The 7504-nt window shown below is 49.5% G+C and overlaps 1 pseudogene; it reads left to right on the plus strand.

The window, feature by feature from the left end:
• The first annotated feature begins 1020 nt into the window (after window positions 1-1020).
• LOC115314659 lies at window positions 1021-2294 on the plus strand (annotated as a pseudogene).
• Window positions 2295-7504: the final 5210 nt, after the last annotated feature.

Genomic DNA, 7504 nt, shown 5'->3' on the forward strand with positions numbered 1-7504 from the left:
CTTGAAGACCAAGTCTGCTCCGGGACCGGACGGCGTCACGAACAAGATGCTGCGGAACCTGAGAAACGAAGCCATAACCGGCATCACAAAGTACATCAACAAGTGCTGGAGACAAGGCCAGCTACCACGACAATGGAAAACGGCCAAAGTGGTCCTGATCCCGAAATTAGGCAAGAAGCCTCAGCTCGACGCTCTGCGCCCAATCTCGCTCACGTCCTGCGTGGGCAAGATAATGGAGCACGTCGTTCTACGGAGAATCAACGACTTCATGGAGAGGAACCAATTGTTCCCTCACACCATGGTTGGATTCCGGCCACACTTGTCTACCCAAGGCGTGATGCTGAGGCTCAAGCACCAAATCATAGATGGCGAAAGAAGCTCTCATCTCGACACTAGGGTGATCCTGGGCCTCGACCTTACGAAAGCCTTTGACACTATCAGGCATGATGCGGTCCTTGAGAACCTGGAGAAGCTGGGCGTAGGGCGACGCACGTTCAACTACATTCAAGACTTCCTCAGCGATCGGACGGCGCAAATCTCCATCGGTGGCGTCACGTCCGACGACATCAATCTAGGCGGGCGAGGCACACCTCAGGGCTCGGTCCTGTCGCCATATCAATTTAACGTGGCGATGATTGAGTTGCCTGCGAAGCTCAGCAAGATCGAGGGGCTGCACCACAGTGTATACGCAGATGACATCACGCTCTGGATGACCGGCGGCTGTGACGGGTTCATCCAAGACACGCTACAAGAAGCGATACGGACGATTGAGGAGTACGTCACTCCGAGGGGCCTAACTTGCTCTCCACAAAAGTCGGAGCTCCTCCTCCTCAAACCTGCTCGGTCCCGGCAGCTGCCGTCGGACATCGCGCTCTACTCGCAGGGACTGCGTATCCCGTCGGTGAAGAGCATTCGCATCCTGGGTCTGCGGGTCCAGGCGGATGACAACAACTACGAGATGATCGAATCGTTCAAGGCGTCAACTTACCAGATCACCCGGCTTATTTCACGCATCTCAGGCCGTCACTTCGGAATGAGGGAAGGGAATCTTGTACGCCTCGTCCGCGCTTTCGTCGTGAGCCGGCTGGCATACGTCCTTCCCTTCCTACGGCTCGGGGTGGCGGAGAAAGCCAAACTTGACTGCTTGATTAGGAAGGCCTACAAGCGAGCACTTGGCATCCCGGATTCTACGTCAAACGAAAAGCTGGCGGCGCTGGGCCTACACAACACCGTGGAAGAGATCGTCGAGGCGCAACGGACGTCTCAGCTCGAACGGCTAACAAAGAGCGCGACCGGGCGTCACATTCTCGAAAACCTGGGAATCCGCCACGAAAGACAAACGGGCGAGAAAATAGACGTGCCGAGACGGGTCCGGGAGAAGCTTACCATCCCAAACCTGCCACATCACATGCACCCCGTGCACCATGTGGAGCGACGAACGGCGAGAGCCAGGACCTTCGAAGACTACTAGAGAAGGAAGAGAACGTCTACTACACGGACGCTGCGAGGTACGACAGGGATGCCATGGCCGCAGCCGTGGTTGACAAGCAAGGGAAGATCGTTGCGAGCTGCAGTGTCCGGACGACAGAACCGGAGGTAGTCGAGGAAGTGGCCATCGCTTTGGCACTCAAGCTGCAAGACGCTAAAATCATTGTAAGCGATTCACAGATGGCGATTCGCCAATACGCCAAGGGACGGATCTCGCCGGTTACGCTTCGAGTACTAGGTGATCCTGAAAAGACTGCGAAGGTGAAGCTGATCTGGACTCCAGCACACTCTTCGCTCCCCGGCAACGAGCAGGCTCACGACGCGGCGCGAGGTCTCACTGGCCGGGCCGGAGCAACGTCGGACCCCTCCATCGAATCGTCGACGGGGGGCGACAGACTGGTTACGTTCCGAGACATCCTCGATTATTACGCCGGCGAAAGGATGCGCTACCCTCCGGAGCATCCCTCGCTGGACAAAAGACAAGCGGTAGCTTGGCGGCGACTACAGACAGGCACCTACCATAGTCCTGCCCAGCTCAGCCGATGGTATCCGGATCGCTACAAGGGAGACTGCCAGCTATGTGGTGAAAGAGCGACTCTTCGCCACATTGTTTGGGAATGCAGCCGGCTCGACCGCAAAGCCCAGCCACTACTAAAAAAGATCACCAACCAAGAGAGCTGGGAAGCTCTTCTTCTCTGCACCGGCCTTGAGGTGCAGGAACAAGTCGTCCGACTGGCCGAGGACGCCGCTGGAGTCCAAGGGATTCTGGCCGTCGCCTAAGGGGTGATTGGGAGGGGACTCCTAGATGGGCCTCCGACCAATCGCTTAGTCTTTCTGGGCGCAATTACAGGTTGCCTGCTGCTGCTGCTGCTCGGAGTTCGTAACACCGTGGAAGAACTCATTGAAAGACACCTTGACTCTCAATATACTCGCCTCACCACCACGGCGACGGGCCGACACATTCTTGCCGCGCTAGGAATTCAACACGAGGGAACGACGCAGCCCAAAATGAACCTCACAAGGGAAGTCCGGAAGCATCTTCTGGTCTCCCCACTGCCAAAACACATGCACCCGGAATACCACGATGCACGTCGCCGAGACCGCTGCAAGCATGTTCACGAACGATACCATCAGGATCTCGGTGCAGTTTATACGGACGCGGCCGACCATGCCACGAATCCAGCAAGGACGATGGTCGTCACGAACTCTCAGGGGGTACTTCTCAGCGGCGGATCCATCTCCACCACCAGTACTGAAGATGCGGAAGAGACAGCCATAGCCCTAGCCCTCACGCTACCCAACGCTACCACCATTATTTCGGACTCCAAGCGCGCAGTTGAAAATTACACCCGGGGCCGCATATCGAGGTTCGCGGCTAGGATCCTCCGAGACTTCGTCCCCACTGACACGGTCGGTATTGTCTGGGCACCCGCCCACTCCTCTCCCAGGCAAAGACTTTGCCCACATCAGTGTGTTGACGATTGGGCTAGTTGGTCATTCATAATAGCGGGAAACAAACAGCGCAAGGACAAGGACAGAGTAGAAGGCGGTAGACACACACAGCGCTGACTTACAACTGAGCTTTATTGGCACTGACAACCTGTATAAATACACAATTTGCCCGGCCCAAAAGTCAAGAAAAGAAACACAAGAGGAGGACTACACGTGTTCCTAGAGTCATTTGCAGGCGCCTTTGCTCTCCGATCTGAGTAGAAAAATACACTCCTTTTCTGTCAAGGCAAGTGACGCAGCACTAACAAACTCAGAGCCCGATTGTCCAATGGCGCGGGCTTCTATAATCTCACGTGTCAGTTTATCTTTTTGTTTTCTATTCCCCTGTCCTGTGGCCGGAGACACATAGGGCAGACAGGACGTTGTCTTAATGAGCGTTTAAGGGAGCATCGTTATAATGTGTCTCAGGTTGTGTCGGGGCACCTTGGTTTGCATTGCCGCGATTGCGGATGTACTCCGAATTTTGAAAGATGCATGGTCATCAGAAAATAAAAAGATAAACTGACACGTGATATTATAGAAGCCCGCGCCATTGGACAATCGGGCTCTGAGCGTGTTAGTGCCGCGTCACTTGCCTTGACGGAAAAGGAGTGTATTTTTCTACTCAGATCGGAGAGCAAAGGCGCCTGCAGATGACTCTAGGAACACGTGTAGTCCTCCTCTTGTGTTTCTTTTCTTGGCTTTTGGGCCGGGCAAATTGTGTATTTATGCAGGTTGTCAGTGCCAATAAAGCTCAGTTGTAAGTCAGCGCTGTGTGTGTCTACCGCCTTCTACTCTGTCCTTGTCCTTGCGCTGTTTGTTTTCCGCTAATTTGCCCACATAACCACCCGAGAACTTGCCTCCCGGGCAGCGGGAGATAGGGAAAGTGGTTTGACCCTCCACAAGGATGTACTAACCGCGTTTCAGGAAATTACGCAGGCATACCGTCCCGCTCGCAAACGATACCCCGCCGGCCACAAATCCTTAAGCAAGGCCCAGGAACATACCTGGCGCCGATTGCAGACAAACACATATCCTCATCTCACAATATATTCGCACATTTATCCCGATAGGTACACGGGCATATGCAAATTCTGTCCTCAGCCAGCCAACCTCCCGAAGAGATATGGAAACGTCGAAACTATGGAGCAGTGGGACGCACCGATGTGTAGCTCAGATCCGGTCATCCAAGCGGCGGCCTGTGAATGGGCTGCGGAGGCCGCCGGGGGCTCAAGGGCTCCCGGTTGCCTGATTCCATCATTTTTCCCTTCTGAATATACGAAGAATAAAGTTTTCAACAACAACAACAAAAAAAAAGAGGCACCGCATTTTTAAATTGCGAGTATAGACGTGAAAATGACAATTGAATCATTTCCAAATCTTCCCTCGTGAAAGTAATGTACTGCCGTTTTCCAACATTGACTAGGAAAATCGTCATTTTCATTTCCGGCTATGCACGTGAAAATTACGAGGAAATCTTTGGCAGCTCTATTTCCAAACGTACCAGCGTCTTCTAAAACTGTGTGAGAAAATCCATAAAAAGGTGCACTGCATTTTTCAACTGAAAGTATGTATGTGTAGCATACAAACATTATGATCAGTGTTCTTCACGTAATTGATTAGACAGAAATTGAAATCCTACTTATCACTTTATTCAAGTTCCAGAGCCTGCCTCACTGTACACTTTCCTTTGTGATAATGGTGTGCCACTACATCTTGCGTAAAAAGAGAAGAGAAAATTACCCTATGCCACCCTATGATATAACATCACATACCTCGCTCAAAGGACCACCATGTGAGAAAGGCAAGATAGTAACCGCTTCGTCCTGACATAAGGGTGAAGAAAATCGGACAATTGCATTTCTGAAAGCCCGATATGTCACACATTGGTGTTGGTGGTGTGCCTTCTTTGCATGCCCAGGGCTATGCTACAGGTAATAAATAGTGTTCATTGCAGGGCACAACACTTATTACATAAAATCTTGGGCACCATAAAGAAAATGTGTGACAAACAATAGCCTTTTCCAGATTCAAGGTTGCAGTTGCTACATTTTAAGCACATATGGATTGATGAAGGCCACAACAAAAACATTTGAGAATGGCTATTTTCAGGGCTGTACTAATATTAACATTTGATATTAGAAGTTTAGTATATAACGGTATTCGATATTGGTTTCAAGATTAATTGTACTGCTGTAAACGACTTAGTTTTTGCGAGTTTATCGGAATCGCTTAAAGTTGGTCCTGCAAAAAAGTAACCCCATGGATACGAATACATTGAACATTAGTTCTGATTGCGAAATTTTGTGCCTGCAAAGTATTCCCAACTCTAACACTTCATAAAATGTATCAAATATTGAGCTCGCGAAAATAAAGTCGTTCATGCCATTCAAACCATTCAAAGCGCTCGCAAAGTAACCATTGCGATGGATTTGCTTTGTTCGGTGCGCTTCTCCGCATGTACCAGTGCGCTGCAGAGATTAGTTCTGGATGAAATCTCAAAAATAAGACATTTGAACGTGGGACATGTGCACTTTTTGATAAATTAGAATCTCAAAATGTTCACATCCAATGGCTTCCCAGGAGACTTCTTGGGTCCGCATGCACTGTTACTCTGCAAAAAGCAGGCTCTCTCGGGATGACAAGAAAAAACCCAGCGCACTGAACGCCGTTCGAACCAGCACTCGGGAGAATTGAAAAGCCTGTCAAGAGCTCGCTATCACGACAGGCCGCTTATTTCCGGTGGCTTCATGATACCTGTCAGCTCGATGCACCATCGAACTACCCATAATAGAGATCAGTCGGCGGACGTCACTTTTACTCTTGTGATGCAGTTCCCTGCAGGTTCCCATAGGTTGCAACCTGCTAGCCGAATTGAGTCAGGCCTGCAGCCCTGCGGGAAACGTCAATTTCACTCTTTTAGACGTATACACCCACATTTTGCGCGTACCTGAAAGAAACTCTAACACAGAGGACACAAAATGATTGGCCCTTTTTGAATGCATCCTTTTCTTTTGCTGAGAACATGCATATAAGTCACACGCTATTACACATTCAGTGGTGTGGCTTAATTTATGATGAGCACTTTTTTTTATACACTTCGAGCTTTTAGAGAAAAGATTCAATATAATGGGTCGGACATAAGTGGTTGCTATGAACTATCCTATACATTTACAAATTACCTGATATCATAAAAGCACTAGAGCAGCGTAGGGCATTACTGCATCAAAAACAAATTTGAAACCAATTAGAAGTTGGCATTTATTTAAATTATTACTATTGGCTATTATGCTTTGACAAAATAACTGGGTGAGTTGGTACGTTGGTATGTCTTTCAACTCCATCGAATTTTCAGGTCATTTTCGCATTTTTTCACGCTTTTGCTTTTTCGAACTGCTCCGCTTTTTGTAGCGGCTTTCGTCACCACTAAGAAACGTGACATCCAAAGCACTTTATTTACATCACACAATCGTAAACTTGGAAAGCGTGCCGCTTCGGCATACGCAAAGAGATCGCCCGTCTCTACGGCACAGGCATCAGCACGGGCAAGAAATCATGCTGCTCACTCTTGTAACATTTTTCTCGCTCCCGCTTTATAAAACAAATCGTTGGCGAGAGACTGTTGGGACCACACGTCAGAACTAGCCTGACCTGTGATTGCTTGACCTGCCGTCAGACTGCACTTGAACGCTTCGCAAAAGCGTCGTCGGGCGACCGTCGTAGGACGGCGCCCAGAACAGGCCCTCGACTGGCCCTCGGTTCCGCCGCACGCGAATCTTTCTCACTCTGCGGAGAGAGCCATAAATTTTGAAGATACCCTCTTTTCAAATAACGAAATAAAACCGGGTAGAGAATAGTGAGAATCAAGCATATAGTTTAGCAAGCACACGGTACACTACAAAGTTTGAAACAGCGGCGCACTACGCAGAAACAAACGAAACTTCCTCACCGGCGCTTGCATCAGTCGGCCATGACTGCCCGCCACTTACTTGCGCTGGTAAGACGCAGAGTCTCCCAGCTCTTAGTAATCGCTTGCTATTCTTAAACATGGTATTCGTAAGGAAGATATCTAGAATATCCGCGAAAACGGTCAAAACGTAAAAAGGAAGCGATGTTCGAAGCCTCCGGAACTCCAACGGCTGCCGAACGGAAGCTGATTGCAATAGCGATGGTCATGGGGTGGTTATCATTTGAGCCCGTTCTCGTTTCGCCCTTCTCACTTGGTCCTTCTGAAATCAACCATTCTCAAAAAGATCTTCTCACTTTGACCTGTCGCATTCGGCCCTTTCGCGTTTCGTCCTTCGTATTTCAACCCCCGTGATTTGGGCCCGTTCTCTTTTCGCCCTTCTCACTTGTCCCTTCTCAAAACAGATATTCTCATAAATTTCTCGCTTTAACCCAGCACATTTGACTCTTTCTACTCCAAATTTGGGTTTTTTCGAGTAATATATATTCATAAATTCACTAATATTTTCTTTTGTGTGCGTGGCACGCTACCGGCCTACGCTCTCTGCGAATGATTTTA

This window comes from Ixodes scapularis, unplaced genomic scaffold (genome assembly GCF_016920785.2).
Source record: "Ixodes scapularis isolate PalLabHiFi unplaced genomic scaffold, ASM1692078v2 PGA_scaffold44__24_contigs__length_19508400, whole genome shotgun sequence".
Classification (NCBI taxonomy): Eukaryota; Metazoa; Arthropoda; class Arachnida; order Ixodida; family Ixodidae; genus Ixodes; species Ixodes scapularis.